Genomic DNA, 16,631 nt, shown 5'->3' on the forward strand with positions numbered 1-16,631 from the left:
GCTTCTGCGGGGGAACTGCACTTTATAAAACCATCAGATCCCGCGAGAATTATTCGCTACCACGAGAACAGTGTGGGGGAAAGTGCCCTCATGATTCAATTATCTCCACCTGGCTCCACCCTTAACATGTGGGGATTATTACAATTCAAGGTGAGCTTTGGGTGGAGACACAGCCAAACCATATCAGCAATGATGAATTAAGCTGCTATAAGTATCTGTGGCTGGTGTCTGTGTGGACGGAAGTCTTCATCTCATAGGGTAAGCACCAAGGAGTGTGATTGCTGGATCGTGGCCCATCATTTGTGCACTTTGCCTGTTGCCATTCTTCCTGCCTGCAACTCGGGGGCAATGCCCAGAGGAGGAGAAGCCATCCTGCCACCCCAGGCAGAGGCACCCCACGCTAAGGAAGGAGGAGCTGGAAGCCAGAGAGGACTGGTCCATAGTGGCTTCCTTGAGCAGCTACACCAGCCCTTAAACTGTCTGTACCAGACTTTTTGTTACACTCAAAAACCAGATCCCTTTTGGGTTATGCTACTGTGATTTGGTTTTTGTTTCATCCAAGCTTAGTCCTAACTGGTATGGAAACCATCTTGATGTTCCTAAAATCACTTCAGATTGGCACCTTGTGGGCAACAGGCTTGGTTCTTAAAATATTGTCAGCCTAGGAATGACTGTGGAGGTATCCCCTTTTTTAAATTCTCGATTTTAATTCATCTGAATCTTGAATATTTTGTCTTTCGTTTAAAGTAGATATCCCCCCTTCCCCAAGTGAATCTCAAAGAAAAGAGAAAATGCGTTGCCAGTGTCTGAGAGCTAGACCCCTTCCTTCCTCATTAAATCCCCAGTTGGGAATGTAAAAGCACCATCTGCATTTCAGTACCTGCTGGGCAGAAGATGTGCATTCCGAGCAGAGAATCCATTTGCTTTTATGAGAGAGGTTTTTTTTTTTTTCTCCTTCCTGTGAAAGTCCTATTATAAAAACAATTAGTCTCCTTGAAGGATTTTGTTCTGCAAAAGAACTAATTCTCTGCACAGCTGCTCATCCTTAGAAATGGCCTAAGTACCAGAGGGAGGGGGCTCCTGCCACTTCCACAGAATCTGCTTCCAAAGCCAGCACGAGCTCTGCTGAAGCAGAAGCTCTTGGGTCCCCCTACACCTCCAGAGTGGTAATAGCTGTCAGCCACCATGTGTTAATCTGCCCTCCCTGCCAGGCCATTTGGAGGACACTCAGGAGCCTGGGGAGGCAGGAGACAGACAAGACCTTTAACCCATCAGTGGCTGCTCTGTGGTGAAGAGGTCACAGTGGCTCAAATCCAAAGATGAGAAAAGGCTCAAGGATCATGTTGGGAAACAATTCTTTGGGACCCCCAGTACTTCATAGTGTGTACAGCAGCAGCAGCTCTTGATTAAAAAGGGCCCATTCCAACATCTTTAGTTTCGTAGAGGTATGCAGTTTGATTGAGGAGGTTTGATTTAGGAAAGATAGACATGAAACAGATTATTTTCCCAGTATACCATTATGCTTTGCCACATTCAACTTTTCTGCTGGGTACCAGGCTTCCTTAAGAACACTTCAGCCCCATTTAATAGCTTTTCAATAATTGTCTGTTATTTAGATAGTAAATAACTGGCTGGGCACAGTGGCTCATTCCTGTAATCTCAACAATTTAGGAGGCCAAGGTGGGAGGACCACTTGAGCCCAAGAATTCATGACCAGCCTGGGCAACATAGCAAGACCCTATGTCTCTACAAAAAGAATACTAAAAATAAAAAGAATTAGTTGGGTGTGGTGGCATGAGCCTGTAGTCCCAGCTACTCAGTAGGCTGAGGCAGGAGGATCACTTGAGGTCAGGAGGTTGAGGATACAGGGGGCTGTGATTGTACAACTGCACTCCAGCCTGGGCAATGCAGTGAGACCCTATCTCAAAAAAAAAAAAAAAGATTAAGTCTTAGTCTTGTCCATTTTTAAATCTCAATCCTATTTGACTCACATGATTCCCCACCACCCATCTCAACTTAGGGGTGGCAAGTGGAAAAAGCACCAATTGGTATATTTTTCTGATTCTTGTGGTTAAGTCTTCCCCCATATGGTGGGTTTCCAAAGGTGATGTCACTCAACACAGAGTTGGGAAGGAAGAGATGGGCACAATGAGCTCCTGCCAGCTAATAACACCAGAAGAGCACTGTGTGGAGGGCATGGAGGGACATGGCCTCCCATGCCCTTCCCTGGGCCTGCTCTTCTGGTGTTGGGGCAGGGAGTGTCAGAGGCATGTGAACCAGAGCAACTCCATCTTGAACAGGAGCTGGGTAAAATGAGGCTGAAACCTACTGGGCTGCATTCCCAGATGGTTAAGGCATTCTAAGTCACAGGATGAGACAGGAGGATGGCACAAAATACAGGTCATAAATACCTTGCTAACAAAACAGGTTGCAGTAAAGAATCCAGCTAAAACCCACCAAGACCAAGATGGCCACAAGAGTGACCTCTGGTCATCCTCACTACTACACCCCAACCAGCACCATGACAGTTTACAAATGCCATGGCAACATCCAGAAGTTACCCTATGTGGTCCAAAAAGGGGAGGCATGTATAATCCACCCCTTGTTTAACATATCACCAAGAAATAACCATAAAAATGGCCAATCAGCAGGCCTCAGCTCTGCTCTGCCTATGAAGGAGCCATTCTTTATTCTTTTACTTTCTTAAAAAACTCACTTTCACTTGACTCTATGGACCCACCCTGAATTATTTCTTGCGTGAGATCTAAGAACCCTCTCTTGGGGTCTGGATCGAGACCCCTTTCCTATAACAGGAGGGCAATAAGAAGGCCAAAGACATTTCCAGACTGAGCAATTACGTGATGGTGGGACTGCTGATCCTAGCAGTTCCAAGCCACCACCCTTTGATTCAGCCAGTGTCACCTTAGCTCATTAGTGATTGTGCAATTATTTGACATGTTATTGCATTCTGCCTTTATTTAAAAAAAAAAAAAGAAAACTACTGGAAAGTAATAATTAGAAGGTCTTCTGTGGAAGATCATTTCCACAGAATGATCTTCCAAATGATCTTCACCAATATTGATGCTGGGAGCTTTTTCTTGGCCATCATTCAGCGATTGTTTTTCCTCTGCTCCCCTGTGATAACGTCCCTCTCCCTGAGCAATGTGCATGCCTCTTACCCACTGGGTGGGGAGGCAAGCGGCGGGGCAGGGAGTAATGCTTCAAAGACATTCTCATGGTTCTGTGGCCATAGGAAGCACAGGCATCGTAAGTTTCATGTGCTTGGAAAATGTGACATGCCAAAACTGGTGAGTGAAGATTCACTTCAAATCAGATGTCTTAAACACTTAATCAGATACACAGCAAGGCTGTGTATTTTGTCAATGTTTATTATTGATATAAACTCTTAAGGGAAGGGATGTATACTTCTTTAAGATAATGTAATGACTCGCTCTCTCTGCTCAGCCCTAGGCAGGCTTAATGAGGAAATACTAGCAACATTCCCATGTAGGTCAGAAACAAAATGTCGAGACTGTCTACCTCCGCCCCCTTCAATTATTTAACATCATTCTTGGGTACTAGCCAATGCAATCAGTAGAAAGAAACTGAAGAATAAAAATTGAACAGAAGAAGATACAATTATAATTCTTTGAATTATAAGATTGGTTCACATGACAAAACTAAGACAGCCAAATGAAAAACTATTATAAACAAAAAGAATTCAGTAAGGGAGTTGGCTACAGTTTTAATGTATAGAAATCAATAGCCTTTATGTATACAACCAACCAATAATTAGAAGAAAAAGTAGAAAAAATGACCCTATTTACAATGGCAATAATGAAAAAAATCCCTAGGAATAAGCTTAACCAAAAATTTACAAGATATGTTTAAATTACCACTTAAATCACCAACAATTCAAAGAATTTATCCTATAGGCACGTGCACATATGAGAAATAACACCTACACCGAAGCCTTGTTTATAATAGGAAAATTCAAGACAGGAAAAAGGACCTGGAGAAAATGAAAAGCCTACTATGTTCTTAGATAGGAAGTCTCTGCATCATAAAGATATCATCAGTTCTCCTTAAGTTGGTCAACACATTTAACATGGTTCCAAGTAAATTCCAATTGGAACTTTTTTTTTCTTTTTTTTTGAGAAGGAGTCTCGCTCTGTTGCCCAGGCTGGAGTGCAGTGGCACCATCTAGGCTCACTGCAAGCTCCGCCTCCTGGGTTCATGCCATTCTCCTGCCTCGGCCTCCCGAGTAGCTGGGACTACAGGCGCCTCACACCACGCCCGGCTAATTTTTTGTATTTTTAGTAGAGATGGGGTTTCATCGTGTTAGCCAGAATGGTCTCAATCTCCTGACCTTGTGATCCTTCCGCCTTGGCCTCCCAAAGTGCTGGGATTACAGGCGTGAGCCACCATGCCTGGCCTCCAGTTGGAACTTTTTAAGTGAACAAGTTGATTCTAAAGTTTCTGTGGAAAAACAAATAAGAATAGCCAGGAAAATAATGAAGTGGAACTGTCCCTACCAGGTATTTAAACATAAAGCTACTAAACAGTGTGATTCTAATACATAAACAACAGACCAAAGACACTGAACTGAAATAAAATCAGATACATGGAGGAAATTATTATATAATAATAAAGATAGAATTTTAAATCAATGTGGAAAAGATAATGTTGGATTAACTGGATGGTCATCTGAAACAAAAAATAGAGCCAAACGTCATATCTTACACCAAAATAAACTACAAGTGGTACAAATATTTAAATGTAAAATTTAAAATGAAACCATAAAAGCAGAAGAAATCACAGGAGAATTTTTTTAACCCAGAGCAAGGAAGGCCCAAGTATGACACAAAAAACCCAAAACCAAGAAGAAAAAGCAGATAAATTCTGTGATATAAAATTTAAGATTTTAGTATTTTCAAGACAAGAATCATCACAAGTAAAGTCAAATCCACATGACAACTTTGGGAGAGGGGCAATAGGGGAGCACATGTAATTCTTGATCTGCAGTCAAATGCTCTACCCCAAACCATACCCCCAGGCCCGAGCACGTGTAATTCATCTCTCAAACAAACGACTCATTTTTCTAATATACAAAGAACTCCTACAAATCAATAACAAAAAATGATAGAGTAAAAGAAAAATAGGCAGCCCACAGATAAACAAAACAATGAAACATGAAAAGGTGCCCAATTGCAGAGGAAATGAATGTTGCTAATCAGCTGACCGTAAAATTGGCAAGAGCCCAACGCAATCAGAAGTGTCCTTAAAAGTGGCAGAAGGAGGAATAAGAGAGTGAGAGATGCGGCAATGAAAGCAGAGTCAGAGAGATGCATTTATAATGAAAACAATGCACTTGAAAAACCACACTTAGATGACATTTTTTATCTTTCAGACTGGAAAAGATCAGAAGGGTTTTTTTGTTGTTGTTTTTCTTATTTTTTGAGACGGAGTTTCGCTCATGTTGTGTGGCTGATGCCTGTAATCCTAACACTTTGGGAGGCCAAGGTGGGTGGATCACCTGAGGTCAGGAGTTCGAGACCAGCCTGGCCAACATAGTGAAACCCCGTCTCTAGTAAAAATACAAAAAATTAGCCGGGCGTGGTGGTAGGTGCCTGTAATCCCAGCTACTGGGGAGGATGAGGTAGGAGAATCGCTTGAACCTAAGAGGCAGAGGTTGCAGTGAGATCAAAAGTTCTAAGACAGACTTTGTTGGTAAGGATGTAAGGAAGGAAGCACTGTCACACACTACAGGTCAAAATGTACAACCTCTGTGGATGCCAGCTTAGCAATATCTAGTAAAAGTCACAAGTACCCTTTATGTATCAATTCCAATTCAAGGAATTTATTCTATAGGCATACTTGTACACAGGAGAAATGATGCATGCATTTAAGCATTATTTATACTAAGAAAAATCACATATGGACGAAATGTCCATTAATAGGGTACTAGCTATATGCAGCTCTAAAAAAGAATAAGAAAGATTTTTATGAGGAGAAACAATTTCTTGCATTTTTAAGGGAAAAAAGACCATAACACACATGCATATGTAGTAAAAAATTTAAATGTAAATATGAATATGATCATGTATATCCATAGTTGTTTTCATAAAGAGAACTGAAACACAAGAAACCAGTACTCTTGGTTGCCTTGGGTTAATAGAACTAGGTGCTGGGGACAGAGCTTGGACACAGAGTCTTTTCAATGTATATTATTTTGTGCCTTTCAAGTTTTGCAACCTTATGAATACCTTTTCTAAAAATAAATTAAAAATTGTGCCTAAAAGAGAATAACTATTTGGGATTTCGCTATTTTGAGCCCTCTAAAATCAGAGCATCTCCTCTGCCCATAGATCTCTTAAGTCTGCTCTTTCATTTTCTCAGTCAACCTTTTAGCAAGTTTTCAGGAACATTTTGTATGAAGAAGGAACAGCCTGCCTATCAGTGTCGCAGAGCTTAGTCTCATTTCAAAATACAGACATCTCCCACTTACATGGAGCAATTTCCCGTGGATCTTCACTAGAGGTGGATTTACTGAGAAAGACCTCTCACATGCACAGACTTTTTCTTGTGGTCAGATACTTTGGTAAATTTGCAAAAGTAAGATAATTTAACCATGAGTTGTTAACACTCATATCTCTTTTAATTCCCCTTCATTCACTTCCCCTAACTGGAATGCAGTGAGTCTGCAAGGCTTTTAGGGATCCCACTAAGGGGGAGTTAAGCTGAGGCTTCTCTTAATTTGGGCCTAGGAGACACACTTCTGCATCCTTTTGCAGTCTTTTCCATGCATAGTTAAATCGTGGTTGGGGTCACAGTACTAAGAATGGCTTCCAGGAGAGCCCGTCAGGCTGTGCACTCAGCTTCCCCTGTGAAGATGCAGCACAGGGGAGTCACACTGGCCTCAGGGAATGTCCTCTGGCACCATTGCCGGGCATTGCAAACACCTGGGTGGTGGAAGAGAAACAAGGTTCAAAATGTCTAAGACCAGAAGCTTGTCTGGGGAAAATCCTTCCAATCCTAACACATGTAAAACTGTGAGCAGATTCAGTTCTGTTAAAGAAAAAACAAAAGCCCACAGTTGAGATATACCCCAAGTCCAGTGGCCCATAACCATGCAACCAAAACATAAGTCATTCCGATTTCCTTGAAATGCTAATTCTAATCATAAACACAACATGTGAATTTTACATCCTTGTCAATATGTTTCAGTGAAATGAAACTAATCAGCTACGGACAAATCAGTTTAAGCAGCTCTGTTTGCCCTAAATAAAGGTAATGTATAACAGCAAATCACAAATAAAGGTCAAAATACATCCTTCCTATGCTTTACAAACTGTATTGTAACTGTTCTAAGGCAAGCTTCTTTTTTTTTTTTTTTTTTTTTGAGACAGAGTCTTGCTCTGTTGCCCAGGTTGGAGTATAGTGGTGCAATCTTGGCTCACTGCCACCTCCGCCTCTTGGGTTCAAGAGATTCTCCTGCCTCAGCCTCCCAAGTAGCTGAGATTACAGGCATGTGCCACCATGCCTGGCTAATTTTTGTATATTTAGTAGAGACGTTTCACCACGTTGGCCAGGTTGGTCTCGAACTCCTGACCTCAGGTGATCTGCCCGCCTTGGCCTCCCAAAGCGCCGGAATTATAGGCATGAGCCACCGCGCTCAGCCAAGGCAAACTTCTTACTACTTGGTTTGAAGTCTCCTGGATCAAGATCTATACTTTTTGTATGACGATAAACTTTAAAATTTTTTCTAACTTGATCTAATTTTATTTTAGACAGTTCTCCACAGATGCCAAGTCAAACTAGAAGTTTTCTCATTAGGAATATACTCAGTAATAAAATATATACAAATATAAACATACCATGCATTTGTTTTCCTATGGGAATTACATGGAAGATAATTCATTAGAATTCCGTTGTCTGTAACACATAAACCTATAGCTAACAATACAAATAGTTTGTACTTCAGTAGATGAAGTCACATATTTTATACATCCTGACTGTCAATTAAAATTTTTTTTGGTTAACCATGCTAGAGGAAAGTCTGAATTATCTTTCTAATCTCTCTACAGAAAAGAATATTACAAAATTATCGTTATAAAAAAAATGGATAACGCTGGGTCTGGTGGCTCACACCTGTAATCCCAGCACTTTGGGAGGTTGAGGAGGGTAGATCACTGGAGGTCAGGAGTTTGAGACCAATAGCGAAAACCCATCTCTACCAAAAATACCAAAAAAATTAGCCAGGCATGGTGGTGCACACCTGTAGTCCCAGCTACTCAGGGAGGCTGAGGCAGGAGAATCGCTTGAACCCAGGAGGTGGAGGTTGCAGTGAGTCGAGATGGTGCCATTATACTCCAGCCTGGGGGACAGAGCAAAACTCCATCTCAAAAAAAAAAGAAAAGGAAAGGAAAAGAAAGAAAGAAAATAAAATTTAAATTTAAAATGGATAACAAGTATGCAGCCAAAAAATTGAAGCTAAAAGTATTAGGGAAGTTTGTCAGGTACTTAGCTTATTAAAATATCAGGTTTTTCTGGATTTTGTGTATTATGCTACTTGTCAGATATTTCCAATCTGTAATTTGTTGTGATTTCTTTTCTTATTCTAAGTATTTATTTTCCTATCTAATTTGTTTTAATATTTTCTATTCTTTTTTCTATAAAGTACACCCCAAATTATTTAAACTTCAGGCCCCACAAAACTTGAACCCATACCAGGTATTCACTATCAATTTAAAATTTGAACTTGTCAATCTCCCACATAAAGCTTAGAACTAACAGAGCAAGGTGATTTTTATATTATACAGGGTTTTTTATACTAAAGACACTGACATCCAGATCAGCCCAGTAACCTGAGCCAATGAAAACTCTGGAAACAAAGCCCTTTCTCTAAATCCCCCATTAACTCCCCTTTAAACCGTTGTCTCTCTGGGGCATGGAAAACAAAAATAGGTTTTTCCCAAAAATCTTCCTAAGCCTCAGTCTGCTAATCCTCAAGTGCTGTCATTCTCCCAACATGCTCAAGGCCTCAGTGAACTTCTCATTTTACATCTTAAAAGTGGAGAATTAATTATAAGACTTCATTCACTCAGTGATGGAATCTTTGCTGAGTGACACACTTTGCAATCTCACCTGGAGGGCTTCAAATTAACCCAGCATGTGCCACACAGCTCCTGAATTCTCAAGGCTGCACAACTGCCGTGCTGCTTTGGGTTTCATTACATGGGAGGCTTTTCCACCTGCTGGCCATGTCGCAAAACCCAATCTGCCCTAGCGGGGCTTTTTTTGTTCACTTATTGAAAGTTTGGTTTTTTAGCTATAAGCTGAAATCTGCATGAAAACCTCAACAGACAATAATAGTAGAGGTTGGCCAGGTGCGGTGGCTCATGCCTGTAATCCCAGCACTTTGGGAGGCTGAGGCGGGTGGATCACCTGAGGTCAGGAGTTTGAGACCAGCCTGATCAATATGGTGAAACCCCATCTCTATTAAAAATACAAAAATTAGCCAGGCGTGGTGGCATGTGCCTGTAATCCCAGTTACTCGGGAGGCTGACACAGGAGACTTGCTTGAACCAGGGAGGCAGAGGTTGCAGTGAGCCGAGCCGAGATTGCACCACTGCACTCCAGCCTGGGCGACAGAGTGGTACTCTGTCTCAAAAAAATAAAAAATAATAGTAGAGGTTAGTGTTGTTCTGTGCATTTGGAGAAAAAAAGTTCCCCTTATATTCCTGGCAACTACAGGAATGCATGGTTCAACTCTCCCTTGCAGAGAGAACTTATTGCAGGCAGCATAGCTGGCTGTCAGCTGCCGTCCCTTCAGGATGAAAGCAGCTCACACAAGGCCATGCTCTCCCTGGGCTGCTCCCAGACAATGACTGGGCACAGTGGGATTTTAGAGCCAGGACATTCCTGCCCAATGCAGGATCCTCTAACAAGCAGTCTTTGCTCTGGGGCTCCCCATTGCTACCCAAGACTTTCTCACAGCTGCAAACTCTCAAGCTCTTCCTACCCAATCTTTTCTCCTTCCCTTTCTCCTCTCCCAGGTGTCAGGCCAGTATTACAGTCTGATGGCTCTCTGCACCTCCTCCTGCTCCTTCTTTCCTTTGTCATCCCAGATACTTCCCCCAGTGACTCTCTTGCACATCTAACTTCATCTTAGCATATGCGTCTCTGAGGACTCAAACTGATACACCACCTTAGAACTGTTGAATTATGTGAGTAAAAGGGAAAAAAATTAATGCTGTCATTTTTTCCAAAGAAAGACAGAAAATAATATTTATGGAGCATCTACTCTGTCAGGTATTGCTGGGCATTTTAAAATACATCGTCTCATTCAATTCATAAATGAGAGCATTTTTTTTTTTTTTTTTTGAGATAGACTCTTGCTCTGTCACCCAGGCTGGAGTGCAAGTGGTGCAATCTTGGCTCACTGCAACCTCCGCCTCCTGGGTTCAAGCAAGTCTCGTGCCTCAGGCTACCCAAGTAGCTGGGACTACAGGAGTGCACTACCATGCCTGGCTAATTTTTGTAATTTTAGTAGAGAGGGAATTTCACCATGTTGGCCAGGCTGGTCTGGAACTCCTGACCTCAAGTGATCTGCCCACCTCAGACTCCCAAAGTGCTGGGATTACAGGCATGAGCCACTGTGCCTGGCCAATGAGAGTATTCTCATCCCTAGGATTTTAAAAATACAGGTGAAATTCTGGTTGACAAAGTGACTGTGGATGCCCTGGGTATTTACAGAGTTGCCAGCCTGACTTAGCTTTCTAGAGAAATTCTAGATTTGAAGTCAAGAGGCAGTTTACATACAGTTTTCCTAAGCTTAGGGGAAGGGCTAATAAATACATTATTTTGTAGGTTGCATGGAAGGAAAACTATTACCTTTAGTGATCTTATAGCCTTCCTTCACTCTAGCCCCTCTCAGATGAGAAATCTGCCAGGCATTCTTCCCTCATTGACTGTCCACTGCTCTGGTTCTGAGAATTCTCTGCCAAAGTCCAGACTGAGCCTGAATCTATGTGGCGGAGTCTGTCTTTCCACTGTAGTGTCAAATCTGACAGCAAAAGTTGGATCAAATTGTGGCTGTAGAATATCATGGAATGTTTAAAGCAATGTTTGCAACAACATTTATTTGGAACTGCCTAGCCTTTCTAATTATAAAAAGAATATAAAATCAAAAGAGTAAAAATATGGCTTAAAATGTTGGGTAGATATATTAATAATGATAGCACCAACTGCTAGAACATCTGCTGACATCTCACTGCTTTCACCCGGCAGAAGCTTGTTTCTTGATTTTGTGAAGCCCCATGGTGGTGGTGGCAGGGCAGATGGTGAGGTCCTGGGCCACATGCAGTCATTCAGAAACCCGGATCCACAGAGGCTCTGCCATCTTCAATACATGGCATTTGCAAGATTGCCTTGGGTGTCAACATCCATGTTGTATAGGAGGAGAAGGGAGAGAAGAGCCTGCTTCTGCTTTGCTGTTCACATTACAGCCATTGATAGGAACCAGCCACACAGCCACACTTAGGTGCAAGGGTGGCTGGGCAAGAATGTGTCATGATGTGTGGGGGACAGTGGCCATCTCTGCCAAGCTGGCAATGCCACCTAGGGTGGCCACAATCTCAATTTGCTCAGAATTCTCCAGTTTGAGCACTGAAAGCCCCATGTCCTGGGAAATCCCTTCAGTGCCAGGCAAACTGGGACAGTTGTTATCCCATTAGTCAAAAATGAATTAAAAATTTAAAATCATAATTTTTGGACAAAATTGGTTTTACATGAAATCAAGCATTTTGCAGATGATACAAAAACCTGACTAAGTGATTAGAAAATTTTAAGAATTTATGAAAACAATGACCAGCAAGTAAAAGAGACACAATTGGCTGAAAGTAAATTGGAAATAAAATATTATAAAAACAAAAACCTCCAAAGCTGTTAAAAATCTTCAATATGTGAGTACATGTGGACACAAGGAGTGGAACAACAGACACCAGGACTTCCTTGAGGGTGGAGCTGGGAGGAGGGTGAGGATGGAAAAACTCTTCATCGGGTGCTATGCTCACTACCTGGGTGACAAAATCATTTGCACACCAAACCCCAGTGATTCGCAATTTGCCCATGTAACAAGCCTGCACATATAGCCCCTGAATCTAAAATAAAAGTTGGAAGAGGCTGGGCATGGTGGCTCACGCCTGTAATCCCAGCACTTTGGGAGGCCAAGGCGGGCGGATCAAGAGGTCAGGAGATCAAGACCATCCTGGTTAACACGATGAAACCCCGTCTCTACTAAAAATACAAAAAATTAGCCGAGCGTGGTGGCGGGCACCTGTAGTCCTAGCTACTTGGGAGGCTGAGGCAGGAGAACGTCATGAACCCAGGAGGCAGAGCTTGCAGTAAGCTGGAGTGCACACACTGCACTCCAGCCTGGGAGCCAGAGCGAGACTCCGTCTCAAAAAGAAAAAAAAGTTGGAAGAAAAAAATCTTCAATATGAGAGAAAATGAGCAAAAATGCTTAATAACACACAAAAAATATTGCTGAATTGCTCACCTAGTAAAATAAAATCATCAATATCCGAAAAAAAAGGTACTATTCACTTTCACCAAGTCAATGTGTTAGTTTATTTTTTATGTTTTTGTTTTTGTTTTCTTTTTTAAAATTTTATTATTATTATACTTTAAGTTTTAGGGTACAGGTGCACAATGTGCAGGTTTGTAACATATGTATACATGTGCCATGTTGGTGTGCTGCACCCATTAACTGGTCACTTAGCATTAGGTATATCTCCTAATGCTATCCCTCCCCCCTCCCCCCACCCCACAACAGTCCCCGGAGTGTGATGTTCCCCTTCCTGTGTCCATGCGTTCTCATTGTTCAATTCCCACCTATGAGTGAGAACATGTGGTGTTTGGTTTTTCGTCCTTGCGATAGTTTGCTGAGAATGATGGTTTCCAGCTTCATCCATGTCCCTACAAAGGACATGAACTCATCATTTTTTATGGCTGCATCATATTCCATGGTGTATATGTGCCACATTTTCTTAATCCAGTCTCTCACTGATGGACATTTGGGTTGGTTCCAAGTCTTTGCGATTGTGAATAGTGCCGCAATAAACATATGTGTGCATGTGTCTTTATAGCAGCATGATTTATAATCCTTTGGTATATACCCAGTAATGGGATGGCTGGGCCAAATGGTATTTCTAGTTCTAGATCCCTGAGGAATCGCCACACTGACTTCCACAATGGTTGAACTAGTTTACAGTCCCACCAACAGTGTAAAAGTGTTCCTATTTCTCCACATCCTCTCCAGCACCTGTTGTTTCCTGACTTTTTAATGATTGCCATTCTAACTGGTGTGAGATGGTATCTCATTGTGGTTTTGATTTGCATTTCTCTGATGGCCAGTGATGATGAGCATTTTTTCATGTGTTTTTTGGCTTCATAAATGTCTTCTTTTGAGAAGTGTCTGTTCATATCCTTTGCCCACTTTTTGATGGGGTTGTTTTTTTCTTGTAAATTTGTTTGAGTTCATTGTAGATTCTGGATTTAGCCCTTTGTCAGATGAGTAGGTTGCAAAAATTTTCTCATATTCTGTAGGTTGCCTGTTCACTCTGATGGTAGTTTCTTTTGCTGTGCAGAAGTTGTTTGGTTTAATTAGATCCTATTTGTCAATTTTGGCTTTTGTTTCCATTGCTTTTGGTGTTTTAGACATGAAGTCCTTGCCCATGCCTATGTACTGAATGGTATTGCTAGGTTTTCTTCTAGGGTTTTTATGGTTTTAGGTCTAACATTTAACATTTAGGTCTAACATTTAACATTTAGGTCTAACATTTAAATGGCGTGTTTCAGCCAGTGTTTCCACCCATTTGTTTGATGCCACCTCACCCATTTGTTTGCTAACACTCAGCCCTGCTCTGTGTTAATCAGGAGTGGGTCCTGATTCTCTGAGAAGCCCTCTCAAACCAATCCACCCGCAGGTAATTACTACCTTACCTCCTCCCCAGCTCTTTTTTGTTTTAACATCTTTAGTCAGCTTTGCTTCTTGAGGTCTCGTTCTCCTCACCTGCATGATCGTTTCTCTCAAGCACAAAGGCAAAGTGTTTCCTTGGGGTGTACTCTCCGCCCCCACCCTCCAAAATGTCTCATTCCAAAAAGCAACACAAAGCAAAGAAAGTCTGAGATCTAGTTCCCACATTCTCCCCAGAAGAGATGCTTCACTGAATACCCTGCTTCCCCCAACCCCCTACACACACACACACACACACACACACACACATCAGAATTAATCTCTCCCTCCCATATGCTTATACTTCCTTTGGGCTTCCTCTGTGAGTGCCTTTCCTGGGCTGCTGGGAGCATGTGACTTCCCCTTTGCTACTCCTGAACTCCTTAAGGAATTCCACGTTGCACCTTACCCCTCTCAGGAGCTCAAAATGCATTCCATTGTGTTGAAATTTGACTTGAAAATGTTAGATGAGGACAGGATCCACAAACTTTAGTCTCATGATAAAATAAAATTATCTAGGGAGGCTGGAACAGCTATAGCATTTGCATTTAAACAATTTGGCAATTTCTGTGAGAAATTTGAGCTCTAGAAAGCCACATGGACAAATCATAAATTCTGGCTCTCAGCTTCAGCTGTTGGGAACCATAAAATTTTCATTCTTGTTCGTGGCCTTTCAGTTTTAGAGCACTGACTCCACCTAAATTTCCCGGGCACTGGGGTTTATTTGCTTAGGTCATTGCTGATTTAAAGAAAGTGAGTGGGGCTGAACCAGCTTTTGCTTTTCACAGCTGTGAATCACAGCTGTGAATCCCCGGGGTGCTGAAATAACAGTACGGTGCACTAATCCAATCTGTGCTTTTCCTGGGGGCTGTCATTACTGCAAAATGAGGTGAGCTGGGTGGATGAAAAGCTCCAAGGTGGCTACAACGCTGTACAGTTAGAAGTGATGCAAAACCATGTCCAGGGCTTAATGAAGGGTTGTGATCAGAGGAGAAGGTAGCCAGGGACCCAGGGGCTATTCTACTATAGCCACTATATGTACTATACACACACACACACACACACACACACATATATATATATACGCTATAACCTCTATACATACTAATATACCTACTATATACAGTGGTATGTGTATATATCAATAATTACTTTGGCTACTACTGTAGTTACTCCCTGCTGTACTGTCAATCTGTCCAGTGTTCGGCTCCCCTATTCCCACCACACTGGCCTCTTTCAGCACCTTGAGTGTGTCATGCTGGCTCCCAAGTCAAATCATATAGACAGGCCCCCTTCTTAAAGCCCACCTCACCATGATGGAAGACAAGCCCCTCTTACAATACCAGATGCCATAGTGATCGCTGGAGTGGTATATCCATTACCAGCCCTTTTTGGTATATCAATGAATCTCACTGTTGTTGACTGAATTGTGTCCCTCCAAAATTCATATGTCACCCTCAGCACCTCAAAGTATGACTGTATTTGGAGACAGAGCCTTTAAAGAGGTGATGAAGTGAAAATGAGGTCATTAGGCTGGGCCCTAATCCAACATGACCAGTATCCTTATAAGAAGAAGATGTTAGGACAAGAGACAGGTACAGGGGAAAGACCATGTGAGGACCCATTGAGAAGATAGTCATCAAAAAGCCAGGGAGAGGGGCCTCAGAAGAGACCAACCCTGCTGATCAACCCACCTTGATCTTGGACTTCTAGCCTCCAGAACTGTGAGAAAATAAATTTCTGTTGTTTAAACCACCCCATCTATGGTATTTTGTTATGGCAGCCCAAGCCGACTAAGTAAGACGCTCATACAACATGAAACAGAATCCTCTCAAGACCTCTACTTGCACACAACATTCCATGGCCTCAGCTTCTTACACTTGGCTCCACTGGGCTGAGGAACACTCCGCTGTTCTACCTTGGGCCAGCTAATTGGCCCAGGCAGATAATCCAGACTGGTTAATCTCCGGTACCTGGCAGCCCACTTCTGTACAGTGACCAAATATTAAGAGGTAGGGGTTAATTGAGGCTCCCGTAATCCATGCTGACTGCCTGTCTCTGTGTCTACATGGTACCAAAGGTTAAAAAGTATTAAGAACCTTAACCATGAACTTGAGGTTCCAGGGTTACAGACTTGATGCCCAATCCTATCCTCAAACATAATACTTGCTTTCATCCCTGGAGCCAACTCGTGGATCTGAAGTTTCTCAAAGAGAAAAGCTTGTCATAAGACTGGTCAGCTGTCTGATATCAAGGCCTTTTATGGGGATCAATCAATGACTATTCATCAGTTACCCCTGGCACTGTGGGAATTTCAAGGAAATATTATACTTGGCTCCTGTCCTCAACATGGTGACTGTATAGTTGGGATTGATGTGGTTTAAGATCTTCAAAAGTTAAACAAAAATAAAGGAGCTGAGTAACTAAGCAAAGGTCAGAACTGATGCCTGATTCTGTCTCTTATTAGCTGTGTGATCTAAGCAAATTCTTCAACCTCTGAGTCTCAGGGGCCTTCCTTGTCCCAGTGAGGATAAGATAACCTTCCTCACAGGGTTATTGTGAGAATGAAACAAAACACCATACATAAGAAGTACCCAGGGCAGAAATGGTG

Source organism: Symphalangus syndactylus, chromosome 15 (assembly GCF_028878055.3).
Source record: "Symphalangus syndactylus isolate Jambi chromosome 15, NHGRI_mSymSyn1-v2.1_pri, whole genome shotgun sequence".
NCBI lineage: Eukaryota > Metazoa > Chordata > Mammalia > Primates > Hylobatidae > Symphalangus > Symphalangus syndactylus.